This window comes from Pelodiscus sinensis, chromosome 9 (genome assembly GCF_052426305.1).
Source record: "Pelodiscus sinensis isolate ZL-2025 chromosome 9, ASM5242630v1, whole genome shotgun sequence".
Lineage (NCBI taxonomy): Eukaryota > Metazoa > Chordata > Testudines > Trionychidae > Pelodiscus > Pelodiscus sinensis.
The window spans coordinates 57,525,812-57,541,099 of NC_143060.1; the positions used below are offsets into that span (position 1 = coordinate 57,525,812).

The 15,288-nt window shown below is 43.4% G+C and overlaps 1 long non-coding RNA gene across 1 annotated transcript in view; it reads right to left on the reverse strand.

Moving 5' to 3' along the window:
* Positions 1 to 763: 763 nt before the first annotated feature.
* The window catches only part of LOC149523944 (uncharacterized), a 41,519-nt gene continuing 26,994 nt past the window's right edge, over positions 764 to 15,288 (reverse strand). Inside the window, exon 3 of the long non-coding RNA XR_016350282.1 lies at positions 764 to 2,464. This is a non-coding gene — a long non-coding RNA (uncharacterized LOC149523944). The remainder of the gene's footprint in view (positions 2,465 to 15,288) is intronic.

The window sequence follows — 15,288 nt, forward strand, 5'->3', positions numbered from 1 at the left end:
ATTCAGTTTTCCAGTATTTTTTTTCTGACTGCACTGTTGGTCTAAGGTTGATGATTCATCCTTATTACTCATTCTGGACACTCAGACCACAGCTGTTCTGCCAAGATGGCATCAACATTCAGACAGTAGTCAAAATACAGCTACTAAAAAAAATATTTTCTTCCTGACTCTGATAAGGTAGGAAGCCGTTCTCAGACTATTTTAATTTAGTGTTAATGTTCTATATCTTTTCTATAATACAAGTACTCACTCTCCGCCTTGCTATCTTTGAGGAAGAAGAGAATGTATTAGCAACTGTGAAACGTGCTACCCACTAACCAACCACTACACCAGGGGTGAGAAACCTTTTTTGGGTTGGGGCCGCTGGCCCACAGAAAAATCAGTCGGGGCCACATACAAGTGAGAAACAAAAAACAACAACAACAACAAACCCTCACTGATGTGGCCTCTGATGAGAACGACACTCCCCACATTCTCTTTGCACAGAAGAACCTAGCGGGGCCCAGGCTAGTAGAGTCTGTGTGCTCCAATCCTGTAGTAGGGTGGCAGGAGCACCAGCACAGACTCCACAATACTGGGAGTGAGCCCTGAGCCTTGGGGGCCGCATCTAGGCAAGTCAGGGGCCGCATCCAGCCCCCCAGCCTGAGATTCCCCACCCCTGCTCCACACCTTTCCTGTGATGGTAGCGCTAGATAACCCTGTTTCCAAACTGCTAGAAAGCTCAGTTCTAGGTGCAAACATCGTAATTTACCTTTATTACATAAAGGGCTTGCCCAAATCACTGGATGAGAATTACTCTACTTGAACTTTGAGAAAGATTGTATCTGGGTACAAACTTTGCAACTCAGATCTGTTTATTCACACAAGACAATACTCAGAAGTCAGTTGTATAGGTCATGAACAAAACAGCTATAAGGCTATGTCTACACCAGCATTTTTCAGGAAGTCTCTCACCCATTACACTACTATTGGTGCAGGTCTGTAAGGAATGTGTTTTTACCATTGTGCCACGTAACCTTGCTTAGAACAGGCTACTACTAGACAAGACCTACAGAACAGAGAAATTTTCCACTGCAATTTATACACTATGATTTGGCCTGGATACTTTCCAAAGAGATTTTTGCACACACATTCAGAGAAAAGGGAATTTTAAAAAGCTTTATTATGTAGTGACATGATGTAGTAATGGGGCAATGTCCAATAAGATACTGATTCAGCAAGGTACTTATATATAATTTTAAAGCAATTTTCTATACTACTCGTATCTCTACTTGCTACATTTGTAAAGTCCTTATTCCATTACATTTGGGGACCATGAGGGTGAAATTTTCTGAGACTATAAAGGCTTGTTCATAGTTATAACCATAACCAGGCAGCTAGTATTACTGTGCAATAGAACAGCAAGTTTGTGAATGCATGGTCTCCCCCCGGGTGATCCCTCATAATCTTGGGGCTACACTGCAAGTGGCCACTCACCTCAGTTTCCCTCTTAGGAAACCAGTAACTCCATGCCTGTTTATCTTCTTGTCTATTTACATATGGACTATTTACACTAACAAGAGTCCCAGAACATAGTGCATATAATCTCCATGGGTATGTCCACACTTGCACCCTATTTTGAAATAGGGATGCAACTGAAGACACTCGAAATTGCAAACGAAGCCGGGATCCTGCACTTCATTTGCATATTCACATTATGGCGCTATTTCGAAATAAAACGCACTGTGTAGACGCGTTATTTTGAGAGAAAATCTTTCTCTTGAAATAACTGTTAAACCTCATTTTATGAGGAATAAGGGTTAGTTGAGGGATCTCCCTTGCTTTTGTAGGGAGATCAAGAGGATGGTCAAATAGTCCTAACTCAGTCAGCTATGCCACCTGAGACTAACAAGTACTGCCAGATATCCTATCCTGGCTTTGCCATGGGCACAGGCAGCATTAATGACAGAATTCTGGCTGCCTCTTGCACTGGTGTATTGCACTGGTGTAGTGGGGTAGGAAAAGACTTGTTGCACAAAATCAAGCATAAAATTATGGCCTTATTTTTTTAATTGCACTTAAGTAATTTTACAGCACTTTCCAATGTTGCCTGTTGCCAGAACTAGAGGATGTCTCAGGCTCATGTGCACTAGGACATTTTGCACTGGTTTAGGTACATTGATGTAATCCCCCTATTACAGTCAAGAGACACCAATGTCAATAGTGACTTGCATCAGGACAGCAATCCACATCAGTGTAGCTTCTTCAATGGCAAAACACTCCATCATAGACAAGGCCTTATTTTCAAGAATACACATTATGTTGGTAATGCTTCGCTGAGAGATCCAATTGTGATGGTCCATCCTTCCCCGCAGACAGACATTCCACTTCCAGTAGAGATAACTGCAGTTTAGTTTATGAGGCTACCCAGCCATCTTGCATTGGAAAGCTTTTGTGATCATATATGCTCAGCACAGCTCTGCATCTAGTGTTCAAAGAGAGGAATAGTGACTCTCTCAGATAAACAAATTAGAAAAGTGAGGAAAATTTAGAGCAGAGCAAATCTGAAACTACCACCAATCCTAAAATCATAGGATTATATAAATGAAAAATGACACAAACCTGTTAGATCATATATGCCATCTCCTTGCCAGCACAGAATTGTTCCCTTCCGTAGGGCATATTCTTTTTTAATTATTTGTTTATGTCTAAAATGTATTATAATTATATGATATGCACAATTCAACAATATAATCACTCATCAGCACCAGGCCAGATTATAATGCTTTATTATATCAACTAGTTAAACAATGGTGAGATAAATATTCCATTTCTATTATACAACACTTTACAGTGGCTAGACATATAGGAAACTGTGCATATAGCCAAATTACTGCAAATAGGTTTATATTTCCCTGTATTACTCAGACAGTGTTTCCTTTTAGTCATATACCGCTCTTTCCACCAGATGGTTTGTTAGTTTTTATTTTGGCTAAAAAGGGTTTAACCAGATTAGGGATTAATCCCTGGAGTTGCCATCAACTAACTGTTAACAGTCTGACATTGATCAAATCCTCTGGAATTTTCTCCTGTTCCTCCCCTTCTTTCCCCATCCTCCTCTTCCCTTCTCTCCCTCCCCCCCATCTTTCTTGTTTTGTTTTACATTTATAATCTTTTGCTTGGTAAAAAGTAGAGACCTACTGTACCCAACTAAACATCAGGATTCCAGCTGAATGACACAGCTAAATATTTGTAGAGGATAAATATTAACAACTAGGAAAAGTCTTTCCATCTGGGTCAGAATCAAATAATGAAAAAGGAATAAAAATGACTGTATGTTATGGAATTGGGTGCATGAAAATATTTTGGTGTTCTGTGTTCAACTTGGTATGCTTGGATCTTTCTGATTCTTTCTTGCTTTCTCTTTCATGTTCATGCTGTTTTTCTACCACACTCTTTTTAACATATAATTTCTTTGTAGATTTGTCTTAAATTTACTAGACTGTAAAAAATCTCTCTCTTCCTTTCTCTCTCTATATATAATTTCTCAATGTATACTGAAGAAAAGTAAAATCTAGTACATCTGTAAAATCTCTGCATCTACTAAAATTAATCACTATGGGATTATAGATATTCTAACTGTGCACTCAGTTTCAATGCTCCTTTTACATGGGATTTTTATACATTTTATTTTGAGCTCATGTAACATTGTAATGCTTTTTTACATCATTAGTAGATAAATAATTACCAAATTCACTGTCATGAAAAATTCATCGTGGACCATGAAATCTGCCCTTTTGTGTGCTTTTACTCTGTGACAAGCCTTGTCTCCAGAAATGCTTCAGTTCATTCTGCACAGTACACCATTTCCATTACACAGACAGTAATCTGGGCGCTTCTACATGGAGTCAGGATGGTTCTGCAGTGGTAGGCTCTGTGTGGAGCCATGATGGCTCTTCCTGTATCCATGTGGAAAGAGGAAGATCCATATATCCTAAGAGTCACAGTTCAAAAGAATGATCTAACCAGTTTAAGTGCTGTTCTATTATGACAGCTATTTCTTTGTAACAAAAAGAGAAGCACATTTTCTCCCCCTCTTGAACACATGAAAGTAATTTTATTTGGAATATTATACTCACTAGATGTAAGGATTCTGGGGTGCTGCAGCACCCCCGGCTTGAAGTGATTTCCATTATATTCAGGGTTTACAGTTTGCTTCAAAGGCTCTTAGTACTCCCACTGTACAAATTGTTCCTGCACCCCTGATTATACTGAATATTTTGATCGGAGATTTGTAATCTCCCTTACGCGAACTATGCCCACAGCATCTAAACGGCATCAACCCTGGGCCTGAAAAAATATGAATCAATGTAGTCATTGTGGGAGGTAGGGTATGCAAGGGAGACAAAGAATTCACAAGAAGTTTAATGAAAATTGTTCAGCAATTCTGCTGTAGATGTGACCAGGCCAAAGTATAAAACAGTTTTATACTGTCTATAATTTTTAAAGGCCTCACCTCTCCTACATGATCTCACAGTTTATACCTACACTGCTAGACCTGTGGCTGGTCTGTGCCAGCTGACTTGTGTGGCAGGGCTGTTTCCAGAACTCTGCACTGTAGATACTCAGGCTGCAGCTTCAACTCTGGGGCCCTCCCATCTTGCAGGATCCTAGTGCTCAGGGTACAATCTAAGCCTGGAAGTCTACACTGCAGTTAAACAGTCCTGCAGTCCAAGCCCAGTGAGCCAGAGGTAGCTGGCCCTGCCAGCTGTGTGTTTTTAATTGCAATGTAGATGTAGCCTACAGCTCCGCCATTTTCCCCCTGTACTCTGAAGCATCAGTGAAGTTTTGAACTTGAGAAGTTAATAATATCGTTGTGGAAAGAGAAAGTGATACAATAGTCTATCCTAGTCTCATTTATTTGTATGCATATATTCTTGAACATGCCACAGAACAACTTTTATAGCTCCAAAAAGTGTGCTCTATGTTCACTGTCTGTTTTTCCCCTGTACTTCTATCAAACACCAGTCAGAATGCTCTAGAGATCCCATCCTAACACTGTTCCTGAGAGAATTGTGCTCAATTCCTGTCCCTCAGATATTTTTTTCTCCACAGAAAATATATTCTGCTGGAGATGTTCTGCCTTTTGCCCACCACAAGCTGCTGTGAGGCTGGAACAGAAGGCAGCCAGAGCAGCCAAGAGTGGATATGGAGGAGACTGTGTGGTCATATAGACTGAAGTTCAGAAGAGCAAGGCAGGGGGGAACAGGGCCACATGGAGATAGGTGGGAGAGAGATGCAGGACCACACGGAGATGAAGGAAGGAAGGGTGGCAGGTGCAGGGCCACATGGGGGCAGGAAAGGGGATGCCTAACTGAATAGGAGAAAGTAGGAGTCAGCCTAATAATTCCCCTCAGAACAAGCAAACAAAAACCTGTTGCATACCTCTTCCATTCCCACCCAGATAACTCTCCAAATTGCATTCTGGACAATTATTTCACTCTCCTTCAGCTCCTCCATTATCTCTGACTCTCCCAAGCCTTTGCACTGCTTCTCAGGGGTGGAGGAACTATGTTTAAATCAATTATTACAAAAGTTTTGTATTTAATATGCCCAGTAAGAAATCTATTTTTTGGTCACCTGTATTGAAATAAACTACCAAAATAATTGAAACTGCTGTGATTATATTGTGTTGTTTTGACAATTAAAATATGCAACATTTAAAAATATTTTGCACAGAAATGTTGTTATTTTGTTGCAGACCCCCCTCTGGAGTAAACAGTCAATGGGAGCCTTTTCATAAACTTCAGTGGGGTTTTAGATCAGACCTTAATTGCAAAAGGTCCGAGTCTTGCAGCTGCTCTCTCTCTATCACATGCCCTTTGAGGCTTTGCAACCCAAAATAAAGATGACAAATTAAGGAATCAACTATCCTCCCTTTCAACATCTCATCTCAAATTGCCTGGTGTTAATGAGAATAAGCATGCAATGTACTTACTGAGACCCTGCTTCAATTTAGCACAATTAATTTTATATATCCAATTATGTCAATGTGATTAGTCACATGGTTAGAGTTAAGCATGTTGTCACAGGTTGAACTATCCTGTTAAGAACAGGCCTGGGCCAGCTTCAAGGGAAGTGTTGCAACCCCAATAGGTAAAATCATGAGTCAGAGCCTCTTAAAAGGATGACAGCATGTTTTCTGGTCTGTCTTCTGATTTTTAATTCCCTCTGCCCCCGTGTGAGTGGCACTTACAGTGTCAACAACTCTCACCAAGGCATACTGTGATTTTAGCCTTTGCTGCACTAGCTCTTGTTAGAAGACACAACCCAAATCAATTTACTGAAATTTACATAACTTGTTTCTGATCTCCCAGCCTATAGGTCAATTAAGCACTCCCCAGCTCCACATCAGTTGGATGCCTCCTGTCTCCATCCCTCAGACCACCAGACACACACAGTGCTGTCCCCCAGCCTCATCTATCTGTCTGTTGCCTCCCATCTTCTCCTGTACCGGTGAAGGTTCTTTCCCAACACACGCACACATAACCTTGGTGGAAGCAGAGAAGACAGGTCCAGGGGCTCTTCACACCCTGAAAGACAACTGCAGCAGAGCTCCTCTTCTTTTTCTTCCCAGGGAGGGTAATGCAGGAGCCAGAGGGAGGAACATTTTTCATGGGGGGGGGGGGGGAAAAGAAGATTGGCAGTAATGATGCCAGGCAGGAGCAGGCTAATTAATGGCTCAGGTTCTCCAGAAGCTCAAGAAGGCCCCAATTTGGTATTACTGCCAAAATATCATTCATCTTATCACATGTGAATTTTTAACAAGTATCATCATTATGTGTGGTATTGACATAATTTTTGGTTTGAGGAAATAATGCAATTACTATTTTCAGGGGAGAGAGGAAAGTTCCCCTCAGACATTTATCCCACTAGTTATGGCAATAGTTTCATATCGCAAGTGCTCTCTAATTTAAACCTTCTTTCCATTTTAAAGGCTAAGCACGGAGCTAAAAACCAAACACTAGCCAAGCTTTTGTGAATAATCCTAAGAAGTCTCAGCTCTGGAACACATTTGCTATGATACTTGTGGGACACACCACAGCTTTATGCTGACAGGCTGTACATTTTCATTTCTCAGTGGTAACAGGTGTATTATTTAATACAAGTCAGACATTGGACCAGAACAATTGTATTGGTCTAACACAAATGTTAATGTTTAACTGGAGATGGAGATGGGATTGGATTTTTTTTACTAAGGGCAACAGAAAGCTCCTCGAGTATACTATTATTAGATTTCTATTTTTAAAGAACTGTTGATATAGTAAATTAATCTGTAGATGACTTCAAACCCAAGAACATGGTTTTATCCCTTGAAGACAACTCAAAAATCTGCCTATTAACACTATGGTATTCCACATATTATCACAATTACCTGTACTATGACTCAAGACAACATCTATCAATCTGTCTTCCACAGTTAACAGGATTTCAAGAAGATGGTGCTGGTCCACTTGGATAAGGGGCTAATTTTCTTCTATTCGCATTGTAAATTGAACAGCTCTCCTAAAGTATTCATTTGGTAGTAGTATAGTTACAGTTTCTTATTCAAGTTAAATCCAAATCTACAAGCAAAGTGAAAAAGAGATCAAATAGCTCTGCATATGCTTGAGATTCTTAATCCTGGCAGTAAGCTATATTTATCACCACAGCACATTGGCTTACACTGTTACATCTGTTTAGTTTTTCTGTTCCATTCACAGGCAGTGGTTAAAGTAGTTCAAATAGGAGGAGCAGTGTTGATGTGGTGAAGTTGCAGAATTCGTTGATGAGACATGGCATGCTGAAAAGAATACGGACAAGGGAATAAATTTATCGGAAAGGAGTCTGTGTCCCCAGAGATAGCCAAACTTGTCAGCAATTACGTATGCCTGCAAACAGAACGGAACATTCTTTGTAGTGCCAGCCACGACTGTGTTCAGACTATGTGCTAAGGAAAGTGACCTTGCAGGAAATATTCTGTTTTCCCTGTATTCTGACTCGGAAAGAAGTGTGTGCAGGATCTCCTTCTGTAGTGGGTGGAAGGGAGAGCTGAAGGCAGCAGTCTTTACCACATTGCACTCCCCTTGGGAAAAAGGGGAGCCAGCAGGGGGACAGAACTTGCTGCAGAGAAAAGGAGCGAGATAGGGACAATCCTCATCCTCACTGAAATATTTCTCCTCCTGACAGGTGTGCTGGTGGTGTTCCACTTATTGTCAGGAACTAGATTGAAGGCTCTTTAAACTCCCCAGCGATGTCCCAACTCTTGTTACTTCCACCTCATTGAGTACACTTGCAAAGTAAAAGATTGAAGAATCTGGACCCAAGGGATTATTTGATTAGCAACAGAGTAGTGCTCTATACACTCCCAACTTGGCTTAATGAAGAAAACTTGTTTCTCTTTTTCAGTTCTGATGAACAAACTAGTTTGGAAAGGATCTTAAACATCAACCCTCTTCTCAAGCTAAAGCCAAATGTTGTCTGTCTCAGGCTTGATTGTATAGTTCGTGTCAGTCCCTTTCCCCCTTTCTTTTTCCGGATCAATGACCCAACAATGCTACCTGCTTGGTGCCTAGACCCTTCCTTGATACTCACAACAGGGATAGCGCTGTTCCTCTAGGCTACGTCTACACTGCACGCTTATTTTGAAATAACTCATGTTATTTTGAAATAACAGAGTGCACGTCTATGCAGCAAGCCCATTATTTCAAAATAATGTTGAAATAACGGGCTTCTTACTCCTGCTTCTGTAACCCTCATTTAATGAGGAGTAAGGGAAGTCAAAGGAAGAGTGTTCTTCCTTCGACTTCCTGCTGTGCAAACAGTGCCTAAAGATGAGTTAAGTTACTTTGACTTCAGCTACACAATTAACATAGCTGAAGTTGTGCATCTTAACTCAACTTTAGCCCGCAGTCTAGACATACCCCTAGTTTCACCATTATTATTATTTATTTATTTTCCCCAGAGAACAGTAATTCTAGACCCCTTTTCTCTTGGGTCTCTTCTTCCTTTATGAAGCTCCAACTCCTCTTCAGCTCCATCTGATAAGGAATTTAGTCTGACAGGTCTCAAAGTGCACAAAGCTAATTATGCACCTTCCATTAATTGAACTCTAGGGCTCCTATTAACTCCTTGTTCTGTGGGAGTTACATATCCTATTATTAATTGTCTGAACCATGCAGCCCCTTGTGGTCTTCCTCTTTCCTTATGTTTTTGCCTTATACTTTACCTCCTTCTTTTATATACATATGTTTCACATGTTTATTCATTGGTGTAATTTGCTATCTTTCTATCTCTTTTATACATACCCCCTCAAATCCTACAATCAACTCTTCGTACATTTGAGCAAATTCTCAGGAAGCTCAGGGGGAAAAGTTTAGTTATATATCAGTCACAATTCTTTCTTGTCCCGTGAAAGTTATTTTCACATCCTTACTACTTCCTTATTCCTCAAGATCTGATATTCTGGTGGCATTATATGACACCTGCAATGGAAAATGTGTAAGGCAGTTGTTCTCAACTCACAGCCCAATTAGCACACAGCTGCAGCCCAACTCAGCTGTGCGCTAAAGGCCACGAATCTGGATTCTGGCTGCTCTGCTACATGTCAGGGTCTGGGTTCCAGTATGGCTCTACACAGTAGGCTTTATGGTTATGGCACCTGACTGCTGCCCTGCCCCATGCGGCAGGGTCTAGGGTTGCTGTCCCTGTTGTGTGCCCCGTGCCTGACACTCTGCTCCTGGCCCCACTCAGTAGTAGGCTCTCAGTGGAGGGCACTGGGCATACGGGTTTATGTTTGGAGCACTGTGGTTCTTACGCAGTCCACAATGATAAATATGTAGAGAACCACTGTTCTAAGATGTGGTAACAAGCACTACACACTCGACTTAGAGGGCTAAGATAACTCTGTCAATGCCATTACATAGTTCACCCTCCCTGTCAGATTTACATTTGTCTAGTAGTACAACATCAAAGCTCTCAAAAATTATTTTGTTAAGTAATTTTATTTTCCCTGGCTAAAATAAGTGCATGGTTTGCATGGGGGAATCTTGCTTTTAAAACATCAGAAAAGTATCTCTCATTTCAGGTTATATTGTTACATAGTAAAATTGGAAAGATACCCTGGTCTGGCTAAGCTATGTTCAGCATTGGACTGGAGCATGAGCAAAAATTGCTTCAATCAAAGCTGAACCAAGAATTGAGGCCCATTGAGTCTCTAATCTTAACAATTACATGGCTCCTCTTTCATTCTGCTTTTCCTATTTATTTTTCTTCCATTTTCTCAATATCACCCGAAATCCTGAAATCATTACATCTCACATTTTTAGACAACTTCTCTGACTCTCATCCCATATACTGACATCAACAGCGTAGCAAAGGAAGTAAAACAACTCAGAATTTGACCCATGGATAGCTATGCTAAATTGGATCTTGAAATTAATGAATCAAAAGGCTAATGTGGCTACACTTGAACTTTTCTTTAGTATTTGTGTACTAAGTGTATAAAATGACTCTTACTTCATATAATATTTTGTTGTTCAACGCCTACATTTACTACTGTTGCTGCATATTTTGCTATTTGCTTTAATGCAGTCAGTGCCACCTATAAATTCAACTGTTAGAAGAATGGCTAAATTACAGAACAGTAATCTTCCCATAGAATTGAATATAGCCTGTATTTTCCAGTGGTAGTTTTCTCACTCTAAAAAAAATTAGACATTCATTTTAGTATTTAACTTACAAACCACATGATCACTGGTTATTTTGTGAAGGGCACCTTAAAACATGTCACAGATGCTGAACTAAAGCCAACTGGGGAAGTGCAAGATGTTCCCTTCCCTGAAAACATGTCAGTGGAATAAAAATGAACAACAAGGCTTCCAATGTGGTCTGCATTCTTCATTACCACTTGCAACTTCACTGTCTGTATATAAGGAAGGGACTAGGGGAGTCATTCTTTAAATCTCGTTTTGCAATGTTTTTGTTAGATCAATTATTCAACCACATTTTCTCACAGTTTTATTCTTTTTTACTTTATTTTTGATGGCATGTTTCTGCCAAACCACAGTAGTGGGTGTTATGGTTTATATTAATACATATAATAATTTATGTCTTTGCAGGATCCTAAAATTCCTTCTACAATATATTTTCCACATCTTAATTATTATTTAGCCCTCTTCCAGTTTCTAATGTGTTTTTATTTTGTAAAAGTTTCAGTTCTGCTTCTTGCAAATGAATGTCCATAAGTATTTTTAACCTGAATATCTACATTGATATCTGACTTCAAGGCAATAATCCCATCCACAATAATTAAACATTGCTTTGCAGTGCAAAGTGATAGAAATCTTCCATAAGGTTTTTACCTTTCCATTTGTCTTTCGTCTGCATCAAAACTGTTCAATCTGATTTACTGTATTTAATATGATGGTATCTAATTCTGTTGGGATGTGTCTACACAGCACCCTAAACTCAAAATAAGATGTACAATTTGTGCTACACAAATTGCGTATCTTATTTCGAATCTATTTCAAAAAAGCTTATTTTGAAATTTGGCACATCTACACAGCACCAAATTTCAAAATAATGCACTATTTCAAGCCATCCCTTATCCCTCGTGCAACTAGGTTTACTGGGATGGCGAAATGTGCTCCCATTATTTCAAAAAATATTTTGAAGTAATGTGTAGCTTGGGTAGACGTGGGGTAGCTATTTTGGGATACCTCCAGTACCCTGAAATAGTTATGCAGTGTAGACATAGTGGTTCTTTTTATTTTCTCTTACTTTAGAAATAATGTGGCCCTTAATCCATAAAGCCAGCCTGCTTAATCCATTTTATTTTTTATTGGACCCTTCTGTGTCCTCTACTGGTATAAATTCCAGGCCATATTATACTAGTTTAACCAAGTTTGGGTTATCCCAGAGGAGGGTAATAAATGGCCTGTGGGTCAGGTGCAGTTCGCTAGTATTACTTTGTTTACCCGAGCAATGGCAGGTATGGCTGCTCGCAGTTCTCATTGGTCATGGTTCACCATTCCTGGTCAATGAGAGCTGTGAGAAGCAGTTACCCAGACTGTGCCACTTCCTGCAGCTCCCTCCCATTGGCCAGGAACCGCAAACTACAGCCAATGGGAGTTGCGAGCAGCTGTAGCTGCAGACACTCAGTTAAACAAAGTGTCTGGCGGCCCAGCTGAGGCTAACCCTGATGAACCACATTCAGCCCGTGGGCCACTTAGGGCACATTTACACAGCAGGACTAAAGCCGAAATAGCTTATTTCAGCTTTTGGTGTTGGAGCACTATTCCTTCGACTTCCCTTACACTTTGAGACCAGCAGACCTGGGCGCACCTGGGCTGTCCCGCTGCGGGCGTGTTCCAAGGATTTGCTCCCCGTCTCCCTGCAGACCAGGGAGACGGAGCAAAGCCGTGGAGGACTTGGGCGGTCCCGCCACCCCCGTCTCCCTGGTCTGCTGGGGGGGGTACAGCTAGTGCCCCCCCCCCCCCAGCAGACCATGCTTTTCTTGCCTACCCCTGGGGTAGAGCAGCTGGGGGCTGCTGGGTTGGTCCCACAGCGCCGCTCCGGACCAACCCAGCAGCACCCCAGCTGCTCTGCCCCAGGCGTCCTGATTCAGCCGCTGCTGGTCAGTTTCAGCAGCAGCTGAATCAGGACGCCTGGGGCAGAGCAGCTGGGGTGCTGCTGGGTTGCTCCAGTAGCGCCAAGGAGCCGCGCTACTGGAGCAACCCAGAAGCAACCCAGCTGCTCTGCCCCAAGCGTCCCCAAGTCAGCCGCTGCTGAAACTGACTAGCGCTGACTACAGGAAGCCCGAGGCAGAGTTGCTCTGCCCCAGGCTTCCTGGAATCAGCCGCTGATCAGTTTCAGCAGCAGCTGACTTGGGGACGCCTGGGTTTCTTAAGTTGAATCCGTATGTAAGTCAGAACTGGCGTCCAGATTCAGCCGCTGTTGAAACTGATCAGTTTCAGCAGCGGCTGACGCCAGTTCCGACTTACATACAGATTCAACTTAAGAACAAACCTACAGTCCCTATCTTGTACGTAACCCGGGGACTGCCTGTAATCTCCATTCTAGGTTATAATCCAATATCCACTTTTGCACCTGGCCTTTGCAGGTCATTTGGTTTTTATGTGGCGTGCTCTAAATATTTTAGAGACCTTTATTATTATTAATGAACATGAAATGTTATGTGCTACATGTCAACTATGAAGTTTAAAATATTTATATTTATTTCTGTGTAGGTCACTTAATGTCCCAGTAAATCTCTGCCACAGTAGAATATATCTATAGATGAAAAAAGAGGTCTGGTCTAAAATGAGTACAGACCACCATGTAAAATCTCATTCCATAATTTAAATTGGTGGATTGTCCTCTAATAAGAGGTCATAATCCTCAGCTAGGGTCAGTGGACATAAGTTCAAGTTAAAAATGTTTCTCTCTTATTTAAGGTATACTACCAAACATATTAAGCCCATATCTGACACTAAAAATTGACTTTGTCCAGTTAGCATGTGTGATCTTGTAACAAAAGGCCACGGAAATGAAAAATTCCTAAGTGACTTCTTGAAGTTAATGCAAAACTGATTTATTTCAGCCTGGAATCTGAGCAAGATACAATCTCTTTAGGTATGTCTACACAGAGGTGCTATTTCAGTATACAGGCAGTCCCCGGGTTACGTACAAGATAGGGACTGTAGGTTTGTTCTTAAGTTGAATCTGTATGTAAGTCGGAACTGGCGTCCAGATTCAGACACTGCTGAAACTGACCGCCAGTTCTGACTTACATACAGAATCAACTTAAGAACCCCAGGCGTCCCCAAGTCAGCTGCTGCTGAAATTGATCAGCAGCTGATTCCAGGAAGCCCGGGGCAGAGCAACTCTGCCTGGGGCTTCCTGTAGTCAGCGCTGGTCAGTTTCAGCAGAAGCTGACTTGGGGACGCCTGGGGCAGAGCAGCTGGGGTGCTACTGGACCAACCCAGCAGCACCCCATCTGCTCTGCCCCAGACGTCCTGATTCAGCCGCTGCTGAAACTGACCAGCAGCGGCTGAATCAGGACCTGGGGCAGAGCAGCTGGGGTGCTGCCGGGTTGGTCCAGTAGTGCCCACGGGCGCTGCAGGACCAATCGGCAGCGCCCCAGCTGCTCTGCCCCAGAGTCCAAAACAAAAGCCTGGTCTGCTGGGGGGGGGGGGAGCACACTAGCTGCGCCCCCTCCCTCCAGCAGACCAGGGACACGGGGAGCAGAGCCGCAGCGGCAGCGGGGTGCCGCGCCTCTGAGGCTTTGCTCTGGCAAAGCCTCTGAGGCGCGGGACCCCCCGCAGCTGCGGCTTCAGTCAGGGTGCCTGTGATCTGCTGGGGACCGTCCCCAGCAGACCACAGGCACCGGGACCCAAGCGGCAGCAGCGGGCGGGTTCCCGCGCTTCTGAGGCTTTGCCAGAGCAAAGCCTCAGAGGCGCGGGGAACCGCCGCTGCTGCCGCTCCAGTCTGGATGCCTGTGGTCTGCTGGGGACCGTCCCCAGCAGACCACAGGCACCCGGACTGAAGCCGCAGCCGCGGGGGGGTCCTGCGCCTCTGAGGCTTTGCCAGCGCAAAGCCTCAGAGGCGCGGGGAACCGCCGCTGCTGCCGCTTTGACTGAAGCGGCAGCAGCGGCGGTTCCCCGCGCCTCTGAGGCTTTGCTCTGGCAAAGCCTCAGAGGCGCGGGACCCCCCCGCGGCTGCGGCTTCAGTCCGGGTGCCTGTGGTCTGCTGGGGACCGTCCCCAGCAGACCACAGGCACCGGGTCTCATGCGGCAGCAGCGGGGGTTCCCGCGCTTCTGAGGCTTTGCTCTGGCAAAGCCTCAGAAGCGCGGGAACCCGCCCGCTGCTGCCGCTTGGGTCCCGGTGCCTGTGGTCTGCTGGGGACGGTCCCCAGCAGACCACAAGCACTGGCACCCAAGTGGCAGCAGCAGCGGTTCCCGCGCTTCCGAGGCTTTGCTCTGGCAAAGCCTCAGAAGCGCGGGAACCCGCCCGGTGCCCCTGGTCTGCTGGAGACGGTCTCCAGCAGACCAGGGGCACCGGAGCAGCTTACGAACGGGGCTTTCTCGCCCCGACTTCCGGGGCGAGAAAGCTCCGTTCGTAAGTGCGGATCCGACATAAGTCGGATCCGCGTAAGTCGGGGACTGCCTGTAATGTTCCTTATCCCAAAATAGCATTCTGAATGTCTTAAAAGCAAGCCTGTTATTTCAAAATACATTTGAATTTCAAATTTAGCACTGTTTAGACAGC